The sequence below is a fragment of the Electrona antarctica genome (assembly GCF_951216825.1).
Source record: "Electrona antarctica genome assembly, chromosome: 1".
Classification (NCBI taxonomy): domain Eukaryota; kingdom Metazoa; phylum Chordata; class Actinopteri; order Myctophiformes; family Myctophidae; genus Electrona; species Electrona antarctica.
This window is the reverse complement of record NC_136806.1, coordinates 42,672,814-42,697,576: the sequence shown is the minus strand read 5'-3', so window position 1 is coordinate 42,697,576 and position 24,763 is coordinate 42,672,814.

Genomic DNA, 24,763 nt, shown 5'->3' with positions numbered 1-24,763 from the left:
GAATGAAGAAAAATGTTAGGGAAAATAATAAACAACACTTCAGCAACTACATTTTCTTTACCACGTCTTGGTTAGTCTTTAGCTATTTCTTTTCTGATTCTGTGAAGAGCGATATAGTGAAAGTTTGTAATATATGAGGTGAAACGTTACTGCCATGTTCAAATGATGATAACACTCTGTTCACCTGGCCCCCTATAAATATGTATTATTCAACCCTTTTGTGCTTGACTTGCAAATTTCAATACATAAATGTATTGCAAGATCACAGTAGCATAGCAATAATAATACAAATTATTATAACACAAGGTTAATACTACAATATACACTAATAATACTCCATTATATGGAATACTGTAATACTGTACATAATAAAATTGATTATGAATTGAATACCCAGGACCTGAATGGAAACAACACCGCAAGGACTTTTTTGGTGATCCCTTTGGAAGTGTGTTTGACTGTACCCTGTACTGATTACATTTCTGTTTGACTGTACCCTGTACTGATTACATTTCTGTTTGACTGTACCCTGTACTGATTACATTTCTGTTTGACTGTACCCTGTACTGATTACACTTCTGTTTGACTGTACCCTGTACTGTACTGATTACATTTCTGTTTGACTGTTTTTGCCAATAAAGTATTCAATCAATCAAACCACCATTAAAAAGAAGAAGAAGTAACAATTAAGTTAGTTCACAAAACTGATATTTTTTAGGGATATTGAATGAGGCAATAATGCATTAAGAACATAACATCATTGCTGTTTGGTTGGCTTAATAAAAACACAATTAAATTACGGAAATTATGCTCTTCTTAAAAGAGAATACACATATTAGAAAATGCTTCACCCCTGTGTGAAAATACTGTACAATAGAAAAACAATATACAAGAGCACACAAATACTGTACAATAAAAACAATATACAAGAGCACACAAATAGGTTCAAGTAAATTCAAGCTGCCACTTCACAGCAGTTTACATCCTTGAGACTATTAACACCATAAAGTGAAGAGCACAGGACAGGCTTAAGGGCCTGATTTGAACATCCAATATTCATGCGAGAGAATTCATAATTAATGAATAACTCTGAGCGGTTCTTTACTACCATAGGAGACACTGATCAGAGCGCTGTTGCCAAGACACAGCCCTGCAGAGGGGAGAGAGAGAGAGAGAGAGACTCATCTGTGTGACAGAGTGGGTGCTAGGACGCCAAGCAGAGAAGTGTGGGGGGAGGGTCACAGCAAAGGTTAACAAAATGGAGGCAGGGAATTTACGAGCGCTCGTGCTTCACGAGCGCTCGTGCTTCACGAGCGGTGTCACAACGCCAACAGCAGTGTAAAAGACAAGGGTGGATGAGGGGATTATAGAGTGGATGTACAGTACGTGTGTCGGTGTGTGGGTTGTACGGTGCGTGCGTGCGTGCGTGCGTGCGTGCGTGCCATTCTGTATGTACTGTATGTGCGCACGTACACTTCTTTATACTATGTGTATAAACTGTACATACAAGTAGTGTCTGTGTGTGTGTGTGTGTGTGTGTGTGTGTGTGTGTGTGTGTGTGTGCATGCGTGCGTGCATACCTCACACACTGTGGACCCAGTTGGTCTCTGTAAACCCAGTGAAGGCAGCTGCAGCTGATGTAATGGAGTTTATTAAAGTGTCTGCTATTATCTGTCAATCTGTAACGTCTTCTGTTTCATATTTATAGACTGCAATGGTGACATTTAAATTATCATTATTATCCCATATAATAAATAGATTATACAACAGATACCAACCTCAATTCTAAAAAAGCATTATCTGCATTTATATATATATATTTTTATTTATTTCATTTTTACAATGGTGGCATTTTTGGGAAGTTATTGAAGATTTGGGGAAATGCATGGTTTTGTGTATTATGTTTTGGTTTGTTTTGGTTTGCAGGCTAAGGCTGAAAGGGCTTAACTAGTTGAGTTAAAGCTGAACAGCATATACTGTATGAGTCCAATACACAGTCCAACTGTACACGCCTGAGTGCTCTCTGGAAATGACCATAAATTATCCCCAGGCTGTGATGGGGCTGGCCCTTGAAGGCCTCACCACTGATGAATAACTAGCTCCCGTAGTTCATACCATTATATTATATAAACAATTCACAGAACCCAAATGAAAGCAGTTGTTCCTAGAGTGGTTTAAGAGCAGTCAGAATGTCTGCGTTAACTCGCAATGACGAATTTATGGAATTAATGCTTTTGATTGAGTCAGGATCAGTTCTTCTGGGTGGCTATATTTGTGACAGAGCGGCTCCGTTACTGACTGCAGACACACACACACACACACACACACACACACACACACACACACACACACACACACACACACACACACACACACACACACACACACACACACACACACACACACACACACACACACACACACACACACACACACACACACACACACACACACACACACACACACACACACACACACACACACACACACACACACACACACACACACACGAGGGTAAAACTGATTAGAGGTCTGAATCTCGTTTGGGAGGTGTGAGGATTTCATCCGAGGGTCGATGTCCCTCTGTTCTCTATATGTAACATCTGGGTTATGTATGCTCCTTTTAAAATACCATCTGCCGTTACCTGACATTTCCCCATAGATTCATTGGCTGGTGGAACCGGCTTTGTTAGTATAAGAAGGAATAAATTTCCACCTCTCCCTCGTGTCAGAGCAGCTTGTTTACATCCAGGCCTGTAGTGTACAGAGATCAGGCACATGACGGACGGACAGCAGTGGTGTTCAAAACATCAAATGTTGAAGTCTGAACCCTGAGCACCACATCTGTCTCATCAGGACACTGGCTCTCAATGTGGGGTCCGGGGACCCCCAGGTGTCTTTAGAGGGCTGCCAGCAAAATTAGTTTAAACACTTAAGCCCAATTTAAAAAATGTCGACTATTATGATTACGATGCGATGCGATGCGATGCGATGCGATACAACTTTATTGTCAGCTTTCACTGAAATTTGTTTTACGTCCATGACGTCACCGTTCAAGATACAGACAGGACATACACAATACATTACAAAAGATACATTACAGGACACAAATCACAGAAGCAGACAGGAACAAGAACAATAGAACATATCCTCTTGGTTTACCGATTTTGGTTTAAAAGCAGAACAGACTGGTGTACAAAAAAAAATCGCAGATCTATACAAATCTTCCCTGATGGGGGTCCCTGGTTCTTTTTTAGATATTGTTTATGGCTTTTTTTGCCTTTATTTGATATGGTACAGTAATGTGACAGGAAAGGGGGAGAGAGACGGGGGGAAGACATGCAGCAAAGGCAGACAGGCTCGGGACTCGCCTGGACCACTCAGCCGCGGCCCAGGCCACAAATCCTTTTCAAATGGGGGACCGTGGCCAAATACATATCAATTTGGGGGTTCTTGACAAGAAAATGTTTGAGAACCACTGCATTAGGAGGGGTTGTATAGCAACCTTGTATTTCTTCAGCCTCGTTTCACTCCCGTTTTCAGAATAACATCATGTACGTATCTGTAAAACGTCCTCATGGGTTTGGAATCATGTTCCCAGTGTCCCCTCAGGCCCAGAGACTTGTTTCACTGGGACAGTGAAACACTTCAGTTACAACAAATCCATGAAAGACTCTTGAGTCTTGTCTTGTTTCTTTACTGTCACAGCCATGATAGAAAGTTAGATCACGGAGGCAGCATTATAATTGCAATAATTTACTTCAATATTGGACATGTTTGGGTTCTTTTTATGTCTAACAGACACAGATAAAAGGCCTTGTCTATGCTTCACAGCTGTCTGTAGAGGAGAGGTTCTACTGTATATAGAGGCCTTGGGTTTGGGAGAAGACAACCCAGTGATGGGACACTTCATCATGGTGGTTTGAGAGAAGCTTCTCAGCTCTCTCACCCCTGCTGGTATCTCAAGTTTGTCTGGAAGATGTTATGCTTTCTGATAGTCTGTCTGAATCATGGATCCGTCTTCTCTGAGCAGTTGGAGCCCGTACAGTGTATCAGGTTCTAGCAGCATGTGGTTCCAATTTGACCCCCTTTCAGAACTGCTTTCATTTCTCTTGTTCAGTGCCCCACGGCGCTAATGCTATTATTCTGTGCATTACCAAAGTGAGAGGGGATGAGAGGAGAGGTTGTTTTCCAGCCAAGCGTATGTATGGCTGTGGGTGGAATGATGAGCATGTATAATATAGCATCACATGTTGGGTTGCTCCTCGCTGTGTGTGAACACATTAGTCACTTTCACATATAATAACAACACAGGGCATCGAGTTTCCTCTTTCTTATTTCTACAAAGCGGCCCTGAGATCAACGCACAGTAGGCATTGGTCTACTGTCTGATATGTGTCTAACCCACCGCAGAGATGACTGTCTCTCTGATGCAAGCAGGAAACACAGGGGAGCGTTTGTCTGCCTCAACTCTCCGCCTTTTTTGCATCTGTCTGTTTGTCTAATGTCTTTGTAAAAGCTATTTGTCTGTCTGCGTGTCTGTACCGAGTCTGCGTGTCTGTCTGGATCCACCCTGGGCCCGGCACCATCCATCTCCACCCTCACTCCATTCTTTCACCCCACCCGGCCCCGTCACCGCGGCCACAGAAGGTTGGCCCACTTGAGGTCCATTGGGAACATATTTACAGGATGACAGTGCTGTGTACCATCCATTACAGCCCAGAGGTCAGAAGCAGTCTTCAGGAGTCTCTCTCTCTCTCTCTCTCTCTCTCTCTCTCTCTCTCTCTCTCTCTCTCTCTCTCTCTCTCTCTCTCTCTCTCTCTCTCTCTCTCTCTCTCTCTCTCTCTCTCTCATCTCTCTCTCTCTCTCTCTCTCTCTCTCTCTCTCTCTCTCTCTCTCTCTCTCTCTCTCTCTCTCTCTCTCTCTCTCTCTCTCTCTCTCTCTCTCTCTCTCTCTCTCTCTCTCTCTCTCTCTCTGTTATAAATCCACGGTCAAACACTGAGGCGGGGTCAAGTGATTTATATACAAATGGGGGGTGGAAGGGGGGCAGTATCCAACTTGCACTCCATTCTCTTTCATGCACATGTTCTTACGCACGCACGCACACTCACGCAAACATGCACACACACACACACACACCAGACAGTGAAAAGCTGTTACTGTACTGAGGGATGTAATGGGGGTGTTGTTTAGAGAAGAGGAGATGGTGGACAGCAGGGTTTGAGGAAGAGCAGAGCTCAGCTCAGGGGGAGGAGGCCTTCTACTCCTCTCGTGCACCATGAAGCCTTGGTGCCACCCCCACCCCCACACACACACACACACACACACACACACACACACACACACACACACACACACACACACACACACCATGCACGCAAACATACAAATGCATAGATATATGATCCACATATGCGCATGGCCGCATGCACAACCATACACACTCACTGTTCTGCCCAGACAGGTTAGATGCAGCACTGAGGGGTTTGACAGTACTTGAACATAATCTACAGCATGAGAATCAGGGTGATGCAGCAAATCCCTCTGGCCCAGCAGTCATACGAGCACATTACAATATTCCAGAGAGGACCATTTCAGTTGAATCAATCGCTTTCCTTCAAGGCCACGGCCACGGTGAACGAGCCCCCATTCTCCTCAACGCCACAGCCCAGGAATTGATACAACATTTAGTCAATAAAATGAGGCGTGGAGCTAAGCCCTAATTCAGACATCAATCTCCCCGGGTTGAAGACGACGGTCAGAGAATGTGAGCGCCATAGTGCCGGACTCTGGATTTGGGCCGTTTTCTCTAGGCCACAATGCCTTAATAATGTTATTTCCATCACAGCTGGGAGACTATAGGCTCCTGTCATCCACACATCACAGAGGAGGAGAGCAATGATCCCGCTGACATCGTACCACGTCTGATCTCCGTGATATACGGCTGACAGTTGCTCATCTTAGCTCTACGGCTGTACATCATCGTACTTCAACAATATTGACTTGTGTTGCGGAGATTAGCCACCAAGCTTTTATTTTGTTAAGGGATCAGGCTCTTTCATGTTCTTGCCTAAATATAACTTTGGCTTGGCTGCGGGTTTGACGTCGCTGGTGCAGGTGGTATTTCATTTATGAGTGCGTCCAATACCCAGAATGCCTGGGCTTGACCGGTGGGGCTTTGGAGAGGATTATCTGATGAATTTGTGTTTTACAACAGCTGTTAGCGAGGAGTCACCAGGGGTCTAAAAGTGGCCGCAAAAGCCCTCCGGCAATTGTATCGTACAGTCACTTTCATTTTTCACTTGTTCGAAGACCAGATATTACCCCATATATCTTAAAAAACTTGGGGTCTTTTAGTGCTGCCTGCTTAGGGATCAACATCTACAGCAGAGCTTGTTAGAGATAGGAGAGACATAGGAACGTGACATTAAGTGCGTCCGGGTGTCACATCAAGCTGCTCCCAAAATTAAATGTCCTTAACCTTGTCTCCCGGGAAATCCACGCTAATCTCCCCCGTGTCTCAGCTGATGAGGATCCCTTCCAAGACAGCTATGCAGCACCTCTCAGGCCATTGGAGGATTTGATTTATGAGGCGGGAGGGGAGTGTGATTGACAACCCGCTAATTCCCATTCCAACGCCTGGTTGGCCAGCGGGGGTGCAGGGCAGGCCAGCGGACCGGGGATGAACGAGGCAGCGGCGCTGGAAATGTCACCTGCGTTCTCAACCTTTTACACCTCAACAACGCCCAGGAGCATTCTCAGAACTGTAACCTCTACCTTCCCCTCCGCTGTCTGTCTTCCGTCAGCGGCTTACAGCAGAATCCTACCGTCGACACTAATGTTCCGTCTGCGTCGTAAATCACGGAGCTGTCTGGCCCGCTCCACCGGAGGACGGCATGGCGTGGGGAATCCCCCGACTAGAATACAAGTCAAGTCAAACAGAATCCTAAAGGTCAGAGGTCACATTGAGTGTGCAATAATGCCTAATTTATACTCTGTTGAAAATAGCAGTTCTACAAGCTCTCAACGTGTCACAATGCGGTGTGTTGTGAGCTTGTACATCAGCTATTTCCGTTGTAGGACACCACCATACGACAAAGCATGAACCCAGGAAGAAGGAACGGTGCAGCAACCACAAAAGCCTTGTTGACAAGAGTTTAAATAATTGAGAGCCAATCGGTCTTCTAAATGAATATGGGGGGGGTTTAGAAAAAGAATAAAGCCAAGTAAACCCTAAATCCTACTTCTGATCCTGCCCCTAGCCATAGAATGAAGTGCAGATACAGCTCTTAATCCGTTAGCATTGTGCAAAAAGAACACCAACGACGTGGTAACCAGCATATAAATCATACAGTATGTACAGTATAAAGTAATATGTACATGTATTTATTTAAAACATCTAGCTGACCTAAATTTCCCCCCTGGGGGATGAAGTGTTATCCTAACCTATCCTCTACCCCTTCATGCATTGGTGTGCTCCTGTTTAGTGTATATTACATTTTGACTCCAGCGCTCTGGCGGCAGTGCCAACACAATGCACAAAAAAGGCCACAAAGAAGACCCCGTGAACCGGCCCCGTGAACCAGCCATTTTTGCGCCACCTTCTCTAGCGTAGAAATGCTAATATGCTAACCGGGAGGTCGTGCTAATATTTTATTGAGCTCCTAACATCGTCCCTCACCTCATATCACCTCAATTCCGAGAAAACCATGCTAAGATCGTGCGTGTAATCGATGTGCACAGAGTTTGGGGATTTCAATGACGTCGCAACGTTGCCTAGCGACGGCGGAAGCAACCAGGAAGCGACCAGACGGTAAATATAAGTGTATTAATTCTGGATTAATACTCTTAACATTTCTTGTGTTCTCGTGTATGGCTCAGGAGGGTTTAATACCTAAACACGAGATTTCTTGACGTTGGCATAGATTGTGTTTAACTATCATCTGGAAACCTGCAGTATACAGACTTTACAACTTACCTGTCCCTAATTTGGGCAGAATAGATAGCTAGATAGATACATGAATTTATTTGTGTAACTTTCAAGAAGAAAAAAATAGTATTTCTCAAGGGCACTGAAGGGGTATTGAAGGGAGGGGATGAGTGTTGCTCATTTAACTTCCCCATCCAGATTCTTCCTATCACTCCAGGGGACAAACAAGCGCCTCTAACATTACCACTGCCATGTGTGTGTCAAGTGGCCATCACTGAGAAGATTGTATTATTTTTTATTATACCAGGCAAAACTTCCCAGAAAGGTGTTCTTTTGATGGCAGGAGCAGTTACTGTAGCATTCACTGCCACATCATGTCACCTCCCACCCTCTCCTCTCCTTCCCTCCCAGAGGGAAGGTTCCTCTGAGTAATGAGACGTACCCGGGGCCCGTGTTCAAAGTCCTGTCGCCTTTAAATGTGACATGAATCTCCCTGGGTATGTGTGATCGATCTATTTATTACCTGTTTATGTAAAGCCCCTCCAAAGTCTCCTGACATGAGCTTTCTTCAGCCCTGAAATATCAATGGCCATCACTCACTTTTTATTGCTTTTTTCTCTCCCCCATGTCCTTTCAGCTGCTGTGGCATTTGCTTTGTGCAGTGCTGATCGAAGAATATGATATGGGGAATAATACTGCAGCAAATCTACAGGTATACAGTATGTGTGCACTTGCATATGTTGTTCTGTTTTGTTCCTTCTCTTGACATTTGCTGATAGCTGGGAATGAAGTCTCATGGCTGGAGTTAAGATGAAGTCACAGGATTTGTAGTGTGTTTCCCTAATAATGTATTTTTTTGAAGATTCCAATTACAGGAGGTTTCAAAAGATTGACCGCATCCACCTCTTATTTTGCTTTTGCATATAGGAGGATATAGTGTCAATAAACTACATAGTTTACTGTCATGCAGTACATACAGTATACAGTACTGACATGTTACAGTGGGGATAGCAGGGGATAGCAGGGATGCGAGTCATTGTGTACTGTGTTAATATTTCCATTGTTGATGCATCGCCACATCGATGGGACAGAATTCCTGTGCATTTTATCATGAAGTGATTCTCATTCTAAACTCTGGGCTCTGGGTCTTTGCACAAGCCTTCTGGTACTGTACCTCTGCCAGGACTTTGAGTGGAGTCTTTGTGCTCTAATCCTGCTATTGTCAACAGGAATCATGTCGCTATCACCTCGGGAAGAGCCAAGTGTTAGCCAACATTCCCAACACGCTCTGCCAGACCCAAGTGGGGGCCAAACATTTTCCCCTGCCGGATCAAAGTCAGAACTATTTTGAAAACCAGGGTTCCAGTCGAGTGCCGTTACATGAGGCCACAAGTCAGAGTTCACGGTTCCAATTTTAGGTCATCTTCAACCGTGTGCTGTGTGCCCCAAAACACGGCCCCATGCCCGCCCTGTTAGTTGTGCGTGTGATAGCAGAGCTTTTGCTATCAGGCAGATGCCAGGGCCTCCTAAGAGGCCTTCTCAGGGCAATCCCAGGTACAAGCTCTGGTGTTAACCCGCTGGAGGACCCTTATCAGCTGCATGTCATGTTCACGTTTCCCTGCAGTTCCGATACCCCTCCCGCTCATCTCCACGCTCTCCAAAGTTCCGCCTCCAGAAGGCCACTTTTATCTCTAGCGCTAAAGTGGCTAACATATTTAAACCTGAGCTTTCCCACAGGGTGGGGGGGCTGTGGGGTCCGGATGGTTCACCATCCCACTGTCCCACTTTAAAAAGTAAGCCGCGTTATCCCAAGAATAGCTTATCATCTGGTCAATTTAGCCAATTAACCACACAAGCCCTATAGCATCCCGATGTCAGACAGGCGAACATTCTGCAAAAATAGAAACTCTACCAGCTCAGAATACCGGCCGCGCGCACACGCACACGCGCACGCACACACACACACACACACACACACACACACACACACACACACACACACACACACACACACACACACACACACACACACAATATAACTTTGAACTAGCAATGTTAATAGTTGATATGATATGATATGATATAGTACTTTATTGTCAGTTTGCACTGAAATTTGTTTTGCGACCCAGCGGCCTTGTATGCAACACATATACACATTTGACATAACACAGGACAAAAATAAAATAAAATACAGTTACATACATAGAAACATATGGCTACATAACATAAGTTAATCGTTAATTGATCGTTAAGAAATTAAACTTAACATTTAACAATTAATGGAAAATTCTGCGGTTCTATCATTGGGCGGTTTTCTCACTGTGAATGTAATGCTGTCTGCGCGCGCCCATGGCCAAGGAATGCGCGATAATTGACATCCCTACATTGAACAATAAAATAGCATGCTATGTAAGTTTGGTTATGTCACAACCTCTCAGGTTCCTCAAACTTTTCCTCTCTCTCTCTCTCTCTCTCTCTCTCTGTCTCTCTCTCTCTCTCTCTCCCTCTCTCTCTCTCTCTCTCATTGTTGTCAGGCCTTTTATGTTCTTCCCGTGGTTTTTGGGTCACTGTCAGAGAGGCTGGGGTTGGATGTGAGGGAAATTTAAATGTGTTTCTCTGAAGGCAGGGAGAGAATATCGACTGCAGGCAGCTCTGTTGGGAACGTACGGCACTTTCTCCATTTCTTTAACTTCACTACTGCCTTTGATGCCTCTGGACAAAATGTGAGTACGCACACACACGCACACACACACACACAGGCCTACATATATTATAACATCTTCAGAGGGATTACTGTTATGTTCAAAGTCTTGAGGATACAAGTGAGGCTCTGCATTTTCTACTTCCTCTACGTATGTACAGAAGTAGGCTAATGCTATAGCCTACTTTAGCTGAGTTTCCTCATCTGTAGCATCTAGATAGTCATTAAGGAATCGAGACACCCAATGTCTGGCTACCAAAGCACCCTGACCTGTCCCTGGGGATTAGTAGCTGTCAATGACAAGCACGCACGCACGCACAGTCGCACACACGCACACACACACACACACACACACACACACACACACACACACACACACACACACACACACACACACACACACACACACACACACACACACACACACACACACACACACACACACACACACACACACACACACACACACACACACACACACACACACACACACCTCAAATCTCTAGTTCTTAGGGTGCTGTGTATGATAGTGCCTGGGTGAGCTTTGGGCTTGATTAGCGCAGTTAGCCCCTCTAAGGCTCTGGCTGTTTACAGTGGATTACAGCGAGGGAGGCAGGGGTTAAGTCGGCCCAGCCACCATGCATCCTCCCCACACACACACACACACACACACTCCCTCCTCACCCCATGAAAGTCACTGCAGAGAGTGCTGGCTGGCTGTCTGGCTGTTTGGTTGGCTGTTGGGCCGGCTGGCAGCCTTGCTTTTCTGGGCACCTCGTTTGCAGAGGGGGCCGGGCTGACAGGTAGCGGGATTTGAGCGGAGCGCTTTGCATGAGGGCCAACAAGGAAAGACCGAACATGGCGGATTAGTTTGGGATTATGTTGTCAGGAGCCAGCCTCGACGGACAAACTGCAGAGGGATGAATTGCAATCTGTTTGAGGAGCAGCCTGCCACGCAAACAGGGAGAGATGTCCATTCGTCTGCCCGATCCGTCCAAAGTGACAGGGATGGGAGAAAAATCATTAATAATTTATAAACAAACCCCCCCTTGGCCATTACAGAGCGTCTGGCAGATCTTGAGCACTGGCCAGAGAAGACGGTTATTTAAATCTGTGTCTGACGTCCCTCCACCCTTACAATCTACAAACTGACCAGGAAAATAAAAAATATTTGAGACACATACAGGTATTTCTGGGCGTGGCCAAATCCGATACAGCTATCAGCATTGGAATTGCATGACGGAACATATTCATTGTTGTCTCCACCAGGCCGAAGGCATGTCCGAGACTATGATTTCGACCCTGTCCGTCCGTCCGTCCGTCCGTCCGTGTGTGAGTCTGTCATAATCCCTGGCACCGTTGGCCCAATAGAGGGTATGTGCGTGACATCATCATCAAACCAGGAAGTTATGCAGGAACGCCTACTGAGTAGCAAAAAACGACTTTCAGGCCTCGACAGCCCATACATCCACACAGAAAACTCATATCTGATTGCATTAAACAATGTTAAACAATGTTAAACTCACTTTGCATGTTGCTTTTCCACTCGATTTGCCACTCGATGTGCCATTCACTTTAAGCATGCGCATACCCTCTATTGACGTGAAACTGCACACACACTCCCTATAGGCAAAGCAAAAACCTCTGCCCCCCATCATCATCAGCCTTTTATAGTACCACCAGCACGCCGAATTTTGCAAAACATTTTTATTATATTACTCCTAGAGATATTACTCCTAGAGATAGATAGCACCTGTTTGCCTTTTCTATGGACCAAGTTGACCCGACAACAACAACATGGCGGATGATTGATAAGTCACACGTGACGTGATATGATGAAAATATGAATGCATTCCTCCTACTGCGCATTTGATGAGTGTGGTGTGAAAGTATTTTCTTTTTCTGCCTTTATTGATAGTATCAAGTGAAGATGGATAGGAAAGAGGGAGGGAGAGTTGGGGAGAGTCATGCGACGCACTGTCAGGCCTATATGTGGCATGCGCCTGGACCACTATAGGCCTGGCCAGCGGGTGCGGTTTGAAAGTATTATACTGGTTTTATGTCCTCTTTCTTTCAGAGTGCTACAGTACCTACAGTCAGGGATACAGAAAGCCTTGCTTACCACGTTCAACTGAAGAGTTTCCAATCCCCATTAAATGTTGAAACTAAAAGTGACAGGGTCATGTTATGGAGATAACAGAGGGATTACTATTTAAGGTCTGTAAAAACACTGGAAGCCAAAGACTCTCTACTCGTCTTCCTGATGATCCAGTGAGACCAGTTGTCATTCAGACCCACTGAATTCGTAGGTTTAGCATTGCGGCTGATGCCGGTATTAGTCAACATCTTAGAATGAGCTTTTAGTACAGCCCTAGAAATCACTTAAGTAGCTTTTATGAAGGCAGCGAGCAGATCCCACTGTTTATGTTGTGGTCCATTAATTGTAAAGAGCTCTTTACTTGTGTTTTTCTACCGTTGTAAATCTCAGAGCCTGCAGGCGGCCAGTAGCTTCTGTATGCTGTTCTGCGGAGCCTCATCTCGCCTTTTGCAGCGTGTGACTTCTATTATGACTTCTATGATGTTTTAGTGCGTCTGCTGTGAACTCAAACACTATGAGAGGTCAAACAGGCTCGGCTTGTAATGAATGACAGTTTCAGTCGCAGGACACCTTTTCTTTTCCTTTATTCTCATTTCATGCTCTCTAATGTGCCATAGAAAATTACACAAGTCACACAGCGCTGCCGTATATAATCGAGCACCACTGGTGGGAAGAAAGATAATTCATACTAATTCTTATAAATGAGGCTGTAATTTCTGCACAGTTTCCCACAGTTGCAGGTACATCTATACACATCAAATTATGATGGGTTATGGTTATCATTCATAGCTCTCGTATGGAAAACTTCAGGAAATGGAAAAAAGAACCTGTGTTCCAATGGATCCAATGTGGTTCTTATAATCACAAGCTCTTGCTGCGTGGTCATTATTCTTCAAAGTCTTTCAAAGATATCTAACATAGCCGATACAAGCTTGTAGATCGTCTACTTTGGCATGACAGTGCCATAAGACTGAGTACTGTATAAGAAAATGTATTCATTCATGACAAATATATAATATAAATAAATAGAGAATCAAGGTTTCTGACCAACAGCGATGATATGTCACCCGGAAAAGAAATATCCCTAATTTCTTAAATCTCAGTTATCACAGTGACTTTAATTAATGTCATTGTCAAAAGTGACATCCTCTGCCATAACCATAAGACAGACATCCTGCATTCCGAAAACCAAAGCAAACGAGAGAAATTCAACTGTAATTTCCTGCTGAAAGAACAAACACGTCCTTGCAAGCTGCTGCTGTTACATTCAGTCTTTATATTTCTGTGGGAGAAATGAATCCACTTGATTAGGAGTCACGTTGCGCACCGCTGAGGGCTGACTGGCATGGTAAAATGTATTAATGAGCTGAATGCATTGTGAACGCATGTCTGTATGTTAAACATATGAATATGCATCGCCATACAACATTTGCTCTCAGAGTTCGCAATGAGCCTGAGTGCTGTGATCAGAATAATAAATTACACAAAGAAATGTGTAGCCTCCTGCTCTGCAGTTCACATGGAAATAATCACTGGCATGATTGTTCATATCATTTTTTATTTCTAATTGAGAATAATGATAATATCTGTTTTATATATCTTTCAGCAGATAGTTTATTGTTGCATGTGTTGATGTACAATTACTGTGTGTGTGTGTGTGTGTGTGTGTGTGTGTGTGTGTGTGTGTGTGTGTGTGTGTGTGTGTGTGTGTGTGCGCGCGTGCGTGCATATACATGTACAGTACAATATATATTAAAGTAAGTAATATAATGTAATAAAGTGTCAAATATAATAAAATGTTATATGAGAGACAATACATAGTGTTGCGTGCGTGTGTGTGTTCTTCTCCTCCTGGGTCCTATCAGTCTGTAACTGGTTCCAAGGTCACCAGAGGTCACTGGATAAAGGTTAACAAATTACCACAGTGACACAAACACACCTGATTGATGCTGTGTGTGTGCATGCCTGTGTGCGTGCGGCGTGCGTCTTATGACTGGGAATGCAGTCAGTGACCTCCGTGTATTGTGTGTGTGTGTGTGTGTGTGTGTGTGTGTGTGTGTGTGTGTGTGTGTGTGTGTGTGTGTGTGTGTGTGTGTGTGTGTGTGTGTGTGTGTGTGTGTGTGTGCGTGCGTGCGTGCGTGCGTGCGTGTGTGACTGTGTGTGTGACTGTGTATGTGCGTGTGTGTGTAGACAAATCACAGATCATGCAGCTAAATGCCTTCATGAAACAGCATAATTTCCCACCATGAAAGACCGAAAAGCCTGGTGAAAGTGAAACTTAGGAAGAGCATGTTGGTTGTAAAATATGGATCTAACAAAAAAAATAGAATCTCTTCGGTACACCAACATTGTCCTTGTGAAGCATTTTAGTTCACTTCTTACCACAAGTTTCCAGAGAGCTTAGTGGGGAAAAGGGTGTGTGTGAGTGTGAATTATGGGGTGGGAACCTGACAGAAATCCAAAAGGGTAATACATAATACATGATTCAAATTAATGATCAATGCATTATTACCAAGTGCTTAAGTCGCTTAACAAGCACCATTTAATCCCCATGCTGCTGTGTCACAGCAGCAACAGCATCCATTAAAGGACCACTTCACCACTTTTCAACATCTCTTCATATAATTGGTCCTCACTAGTGTTCATGATAAAACACCACCATTTTACCACCTACTCAGTCTGTGTCTCATAGGAGGGCTTTGGGCAGTTCGGACACCCGTCCACCAGTGACATCATCATTAGGCAGATTTTTTTTTAAACAAGATTTGTTTTAAAATATATTTAGATTTGTATTATCGTGAGAACGATGGCTTCAACTTTTGCATTGCAACTTTTCAGGAAAAGAAAGCCTGCCCTTTCTATTAGCTTGGATTCACCATCGATGATGTCACTGGTGGACGGGTTTCTGAACTGCCCACAGCCTTCCTATGAGACACTGACTGAGTAGGAAAAAATGGTGGTATTTTATCATGAACATTAGTTAGGACCAATTATAGGAAGAGAAGTTGAAAAGTGGTGAAGTGGTCCTTTAAGAATGAAACACAGGACAGGTAGGCTACTGCTAAGATCAAGAGCTGAGCATTGATCATTCATTTGAATCAACTGTGTGGAGGGAGATCTGGGTGCTGTAGATATACTGTAGATATAGGCAGACGAATGTGACCCTTTTATAATTCTAGCATGTTGTGAATTATTGACTGACATGGATCACTCAACAGCAATGCGATACGTATCACGATACATGGTTGACGATACGATACATGGACGATATTGGTTCATTATGCCGATACGATACAATGATTTGAAATCAATACAGTAGCTATTTAGCAAATACATTAAATTTGTGTGAAACTTGTGGATAGTGCAGGTTTTTTTTATGGGAAAGATTTATTATTATGGATATAATAATACATTGTATTTGAATAAATGTGGACAAACCCGCGCTTTGACATGTTCTTCTTAAAATTGCTAAATACAATACACAGTACTTAGTGTTGATTAAATTGATTATTTACATTCAATTCGATACTGATTATTTAAATTGCAAAACAATAAGATACAAAGTGAAACGATACGATACGATATTTGCTGTTTAGATATATATTTAGATACTTAGATTTTTTCTTTTTTTGCGGCTTTCGCCTTTATTTTATTTTTATAGAGGGACAGACAGTAGGCTGACAGGAAATGTGGGAGAGAGATGGGGGAGTGACATGCAGTAAAGGCCGTCGGGATCGGGAGTCGAACCCGCGGAACACTGCCAGACTCGGGCTACCGGCCAAGGTGCCTGGACCGCTGAGCCACGGCCCAGCCCCTCCTATATTCAGCTATTAGTGTAGATTTTTGTCCTACACAAATTGACAATGAATGGAGAATGTACGTCATATGTGGACGAGCAAATCGACATGTTACGTCACAATGATGTACGATGATAAGAGTGCACCTCACTCTACACGGGTGTGTCGTGATCTTCATATATGGCGATCCAGGTGATGATAGTCAGCTCCATACTGTATGGATTATACTGTATTTCTGTGGGGTTATATACTGTATGTGTATATACATCATTGAAGACTTTATTAGTCAGAAATGTAAACAGCACATGCACACAAAACAGGTCTTAGGTCCTGCCTTCATAAATATGTGTGTGAAGATGCTTGCAGCCTTGCACATTTATTTGTATCTAATACCTGGCCTGCCTGCTTGCCTGCCTGCCATTTTCTCTGGGCTTTCAGGAGAGACTTTGACTCCTTCTCATTCGCACTACGCCAGCCAACAGAACAGAACAATGACACTAGTTGCATGCGCAAAGAGTGGATAGCAAGGAAGGAAGGGGGAGGAGAAGGGGAGGAAGGCCGACTAGAGACGGAGGGGAAGAGATGGGAGGGATGGGAGGCCCTGATTTACTGACAGAACAATTAGGAGCAAACCTGCTATCTGTGTTAAATATTCCAGATAAGGAGGACATGCAGCGTATAGGGTGCTGCTTAAGGAGGTGTACAGTGTGTGTGTGTGTGTGTGTGTGTGTGTGTGTGTGTGTGTGTGTGTGTGTGTGTGTGCCCAAAAATGTATTTTAAAATATATTTTGGACCCCGGAAAAAATATATTTGAACACATTTTTGCTGTCTATCCTCTGATATGATAGCGTGTCCTTTGTAACCGATAGCAACCGCTCTCAAAATTCCCATCTATCAGTCATCTATAATCTCTGTCTTTCATCCCTCCGTCCCCACAGCAAATAAACGGCCGCCTGTGTGTCCGTACAGAGTGTGACCCCACGCTCACTTCACTGTTTGGAGATTCTGCATTTTCTTTTTGTCTTTGATTTTAAATGATGTTATCTTTGCTCTCCAGCAGAGGAAGAGTAAACAGTAGCGGCAGAGAGTCGTATGTCTTTTTAAATAAACGCTATGGTCTGATGGTGTTTTAATGTCCGTCCCCTGGGCTCTGACCTTCTCTGTGTGTTTGGGCTCTACAGGCCTCACGGCTCCAGCTCACATTTAATTGCTATGTACATAACCAGCTAGTCTCCTGTTCCTGCACTGCACGCCACCCTGTACAAAATGTCCATCCGTCTTGAAGTTACTTGAAGTTACTGAAGCCCAGAATATATTTCATCATGCGACTGCATTGCTCTCTTTCCCTCGAAAATCGGCTAGTTCTGCTGAGCAACACTATTCGTACAATGAAGTATAAATCAGGCTGTAATCTAAGAGTCTGAAAAATCTGTTGTAATTATGATTAGAATGGACCTTTTTCATGCAGCATTTTGACTCAATTTAATGATTGACTTGCATTTGAGTCATACAAGATTCTTCAGCTGCTTTCACTTGATTTTAACGGTCCACACTTACAGTAACACTTACACTTACAGTAACACTTACACTTACAGTAATTTGATGATACGGCGTACAGTATAGTACTGTATTGTGTTTACATTGGAAGTCCACGCAGGGGTCACATATTTCTTTTATGTCAAAAGGACAAGTCTACATTCTCACATATCTCCAATCTGTTTCTCTGAGAAGGAAAAATAGAGACACGCTCACAGGGGAGAAAGATCCATGTGACGACACAATTATGGGAACCCTTGAAAAAAAAAGAAGAGAGGATGTTATCATCAGATGGAAGGAATGAAAAGAGGAGTGGAGGAAAAGAGAGAAAATGAGTCACGCATTATCCACTCCCTCGGTTTCTTTCTGAAACTAATGAATTTTTGTGGGAGAGGAAATACTTTGGGAATAGGTAAAAAATGTCATCAAACACTGGATGTGTGTATTTGATTATCAATTCAGATCAAAGGGAACTTGTAAGAAAGGCAATATTACAAGTGGGCTCAGGGAAAATAGCTAACAGATACACAGAACTAACTTTACCGCCGTCAACTGCACACAGTCATTACATTTTCTGGGCATCAAATCCTAATCAGATTATGGTAATTTTGAATTATCATTTGATTAACGTAATGCGGTCTACCATTTACATCTTGTCTCGACATTCAGTAGATCATCCAGATTAAGGTTCTTATTCTACACTAACTTTAAAATCACTGACGGACTTTTGACCGTCAGCTACTCATTCTTGTCTTTCATCTCCTCTATAATTTCTCTTGTCTGTTTCTCTCCTTCCCATTCCACACGTGTCTTCTATTAGGGCGGGGTAAGCGGCTCCTCGCTGGCGTGGATGTGCACGGGGGTCCCAGGGCGGTGACGAGCGCCGGGGCCATGGCCCAGCCCGGCGATGATGTAAAATAATCTCCCTGCAGCACGTGAGGTCAGCTCAGACATGCAACATGAAAAGGAGGTTTGGGTTTCGGTCACAAGACAGGGAGGGTCTGTCTGATCATTTAATAAAATGTCTATATAATGACAGAATGTGACGGGGCGAGGCGTTTCACATATAGTAAACACAGTCAAAGATTAGGTAATATTGCGTGCTTTCATAGAGATTTATAGGCACGTATCCGCTTACCATACAGCAGCGGAGGTGATATACATTCAGGTTTGACATGCTTTGACCTTTGTCATCTGTACGGGTCGACAACGTCAGGTAAGTGTTAGTGTTTCGTCTACATCTGTGAGGATTGTGTTTCATTGTGTGATGTCTCGTCCGCCATGTTGCGGGGCGTTGTTGCAGGTTAGGGCACCAATTAACCACAGACGCTGCATCAGAGGTGACGCTCGCTCATCCGCTGTCGGGTTTATTATTTTTCCCATCATGCACGCTGATGGCGTTGTTTTTTAGAAGGGGTGGGGACTCTGGGGAGCGAGCAGGGCATTGGGGTTGGGGGGGTATCCTGGGAGTTCGTGTCGGGGCCGTCTCTCTCTCTCTCCGTCTTGCTCTCTCTCCGTCTTGCTCTCTCAGTCACACGCAGGCCTCGCGTGCGATCGGACCACTGCCCTCCACATGACTCTCTGCTGAGCTCTGATACAATAACACGCTTGCCTTTCACTCCGTCCCTGAACCCCAACCCGCACCAAACCTCCACCCCAATTCCCCGACTCCGCTACACCTCGGTGAAACACGGTACAGTTGTCTGTGAGATAAAAGGGTGGGTCAGGGGGGTATTCCATGTCGGTCAGCAACCCCCCGATCCTAAAAAATCCATTTACTGTTAGCATAACTGTGATGACGAAGATAATCTTTGTTATTATTATTGTTATTATTCTTTCCCACTTTAATTTATTTCTCCCCCTGGGGCTCAGGGCTTTAATAAGAACCAGATCGGGCCTCTCCATAACAGAGTGCTGTTCTACAAGCCCAGGTTAACACTGCCATCTAGAGACATCTAATCTATTCTCACATTGGACTGTCCAACCCCTCTTTCCCCCTTTACGACAGTAGGGAATCTGAGAGGGAGACCATGGAGGCCAAGCAGAAGGAGAGAAGGCTCATGTGGGATTCGATCCCAGGCTAGCAGTGATAAATTACCCTACTCACTGTACAGTAGGCCTACAGAGTATGCTGAAAGCTCTGAGGACACCATCAATCTTGATGGTTTTCTGTAAAGGTTCAAGGTTTCTGTATTGTTACATCACGTGTACCGGTACATAAGAGAAAAGTTATGGGGGGCGGGGGCTATAGTCTTCACAAAATGAACAACCATTTCATGATTTTTTTAATCTTAAATGCAATCGCCAGAAGTCAAAAGTAAGGTTACACTAAACGGACAACACCTGACAACAACGTCTATTTCATTTAGAACTTCTTAAAATGTAAAAAGTAAAACATAAAAGCTTTCAGGAAGTAAAAATTTACAACTTGTGTCATGGGGCGACAAACTACACCACTCTATCCGGGCCGCGACATCGTCAAAGGAAAACAAAACGACCCTCCAAATATATGTAAAAAGCTAGCATGTTACTTGAAACAAATGCATTTGACTTGATATTTCAAAACAAAATTGTACCATCATTCATATTAGAGCAGTGGGATTTGTGATAAATGTGATTGTTGAGGGGGAACCAGTCCATTTGACCTAATTCAAGGGTTTTGAATCAGAAAAACCTGGTTTAATGTTTGTTTTTAGTTCAATGTTTGTTTTAAAAACGCCATTGACAATGAAGGGAATATTTACGTCATCTTGTCCCTAACACAAACATTAAATGCCATTAACAATAAAGAGAATTTTATGTTTGTGTTGGCACCATTACATCACTTAATCAACATGAGTTAGACTTTAATATATTAGCGCCCATCAATTCACACGGGTGTGATTTTTAGCAAGCAAGCAAAATGGACAAATAAAGTGTCCATATGTTCTGAGGGTCAGACAATGTGTGTAAGTGACAAAAAAAAGATTGAAGATGAAAGATGATTGTGATGTTTTTGTCTTTGACACATATACAACAAAATGGCTCATGTATCCTACTGTTGACAACAATACATTGGCCTGAATGTTTAACTCCTGTGTCACTTTTCAACACTTTTAAGTAATTAGTGGTTTTACTCAGAGGTGACTTTGACACTGAGCTAGTTCACAATACTGTGTCACATCAGAGTCACATACTGTAACTCTTGTTACATACTGTAACTGAGTCAGTACACTACTTTACACACAGATCCACAGATTATAGAACATTTGTCTTGACAGGGGGTCGAGAAAAAAGGACTAAAGACAGACCATTACTGTTTATCCTCTGGCTGATCACTGCTGGCTATGGGGCTTGTAAATATTATCCCATTCTCCCTAATCCACTGCTCCACGACGCCGTTCACCCACTTACAGGAAGCTCCGACATTTACCTGGGGATTTACGGGAGCTTGGGCTGGAGTGGCTGGGAGTGGGGAAGCACTAATCTACAAGGCAGATTCAGGATTAGTGCGGTGAGCCAGGTGACCTATGTGTGTGTGGGGGGGCTGAGTTCTGATTAGCCGAAGGAGATGCAAGGTCTGTGATCCTCAGAGGGATGAAGACCGACTGAAGACCTCCTCTTCTCTTCTCTTCTTTCACCTTGTATCCTCTTCCTTTACCTCCTCTGAGTCCTCTCCTCTCGCGTCCTCTCTCCTCACCACATCTCCTCTTCAGTTACCTCCTCTCCTCTTGTGTCCTCTCTCCTCACCGCATCTCCGGTTGCCTCTTCAGTTACCTCCTCTCCTCTTGTGTCCTCTCTCCTCACATCCTCTCATGCCGTCTTCTCTCACCATTTACTTCTTTCTTTTCGTTTCACTCCATTTCTTTTGCAAATTTTCCACAAATTTTCCACTTTCTCTCAACTTATTCTTTCTCAACTTTTTCTCTCTCTCTCTCTCTCTCTCTCTCTCTCTCTCTCTCTCTCTCTCTCTCTCTCTCTCTCTCTCTCTCTCTCTCTCTCTCTCTCTCTCTCTCTCTCTCCTCTCTCTCTCTCTCTCTCTCTCTCTCTCTCTCTCTCTCTCTCTCTCTCTCTCTCTCTCATCTCTCTCTCTCTCCTCTCTCTCTCTCTCTCTCTCCCTCTCTCTCTCTCTCGCTCTCTCTCTCGCTCTCTCTCTCTCTCATCACAGCTCTTTCACTGCCACAGGCTCCACACAACACAACAGCTCAACAACTGCTTCCCTATATGAATTATGAACATGTATTTCTATGGGCTTAGAACTTGCTTATTTCACTCCTATGAGGTAAACTAGTACTATCTGTACTATCTGAACTATCTGTATATTGAGCAGTCGTTCCTTTGGCCACAGTTGGTGCAGAAAGTACAAAATATATTAATCAATACAGGATAATATTAAATTGAATAATGATATTTGCTGAGGCTGAGGATACATTTCCAGATCTATGCATAGTATGTGAAATCAATTCACCCAACCAATATTGTGTATCACAGGTTGTAATTTGAAAGGTTGCCTAGCAAGGGCTGTGAAAATGTCCCTATACACACCAAACGGACTTGTCCTGACTCCTGCAGACTAACGTTACAAGATCAGTCTGTCTGATGTCAGGTGTAAATGGTTGATGGTTCTGTTGTGCACCTGCGTGAGAGGAAATAACTAGGTGTGCCAGTTGTCTGCAGCAGTCACCTCAATCTGCAAGGTGGTGTAAAATGTAATGACATGGCCTGTATGTGGGGAGTTGTGTCAAGATCCAATGTAGTTCGTATAACCTACAGTTCATGAGAATTAGAGGCCAAAGTGCAAAGTGGCCTGGTATAGTGCCACCATGACAGACAGAGATATTAAACATGCTTTCTGAGTTGTACCTTCTTTGAGTGTCACTTATTTTCATCATCTAAAACTTAGACCAAGTTCACCTGTTTAAATTATTGGAGCTGGTAGCATATGGGAAAGAAAAACAACACTACCTTTCCATCCATCCATCCATCCATCTTCAACCGCTTATCCGGAATTGGGTCACGGGGGTAACAGTTTCAACAGAGATTTCCAGTCTTCCCTTTATTAGAGACTTCCTCCTGGGGGATCCCGAGGCATTCCCCGGCCAGTGTGGAGATACAGTATAATCCCCTATCTGGTCCTTATTCCGCCCCGGGGTCTCCTCCCAGTGGGACATGCAGTGAGGACCTCCCGAGGGAACCTCGGGAGGCAACCGTACTAGAAGCCCGAACCACCTAAAATGGCTCCTTTCCAAGTCAAGGATCAGCAGGTCTACTCTAAGTCTCTCACATGCCTGAGAAAAGTAATTTGGTCACTTGTATCCGCAAACGTATTCTTTTGGTCATGCCCTTGAGAAAGGCACTTGTCTCAGTGGCGGTGTAACGGTGTTCAGTAGAAGACAATGGTTGATGGTTACCAGTGGTGGTGTAGTGATGTGGGGAATAAATGTGTCATAGGATGGAGGTATGATACAGAGAAAAACAAAGAGCATGTGTTCACATTAAATACTGATAAAATGGTAAATAATATAGTCCTCCATGCCCACATTTCCACCTGTGCACATGAAACCTGCACGTTGAGCAGTCTAGTGGTTTGTAAGATTTAATTAGCTGGGGGGAAAAAACAACTACTGGTAATATTTTTGATTTATGACTTGTACTAGTAGGCTTATAGTCTGAAGTATAATACCATTATATACTGTAGTATCATTCCAACCTGCTGAAGTCTAAATGGCCTCTGCATGTTATACAGTAGGTGGATGGGCTGCCTGAGTCCTGGCTGTCTGGATGCTGGTCTAATACGCTTGTTTAGGAAGACGATGGTCAGCTTGATTGTTTTAAAGAGCCCTGGCATCAGGAGCTTTTCAACTCGGATGTACGTTCACTTGCTGAGTCATGCCAGGCCACACACACAATGCTAGATAACTTAAGTAATATCTTCCCGAAAGGAAAAAAGAAAATCCTTTAACAAATGATTGTGCTCTTTGTGAACAGCTTATATTTCCTGACCTATGTATGGTTTGATAAAAGACATTCGAAATCCAGAATTTCAGCATCTGCTTTATACTCTCTCCACCCTGTACATTAGATCTTACGCACAATAATATATCTGATGCATCACAAGAGCGGGTTGCAGTTTCAGCCTGGTTAAGTACATTCTGGCACGGGTCCCATGCTATCTAGGCCACAGGTTGGCTTCCCAGCCTCCCACAGCTCTGTAGTAATGAAGAAGCTGGCTTAACCAAACAAACAGCCTCTCTGGAGATGTACCTCAACTACCTCCTTAATCCAGGAAGTCTCTCTTATCTCCCCACAAATGGCCTCCGTTCTGAGCCATCAGCACAATGCCATGCCATTCATCAGCAGGTAGATGGAAAATGACAGCCCTCATTGAGGTGACCCTGAGGGGTCCAAACTCATCCCTTTCTTCATCTTAACATGTTCGGTGAAAGTGAAGATTCTGTGAGTCACAATGCTGAATCCATTTTAATTTGAATCCATGCCACTGGTTCCAAAATCATAGAGTCCTTTCATAAAGTTACATTTAACTTGCCAGTAAGCTACTGTACAAAGCAACAAAAAGATAGCCTTTAAGTTGGGAGGTGGGGGTGGGCGGGGGTTTAGTGTAGGAGGAGGAGGAGGAGGAGGAGGAAAGGGGTTCATCGGAGGAGGAAAGTAATTTGCGGAGGCGTTGTGGCGGTTGGCGCCACTCATTAGACAACTTTATA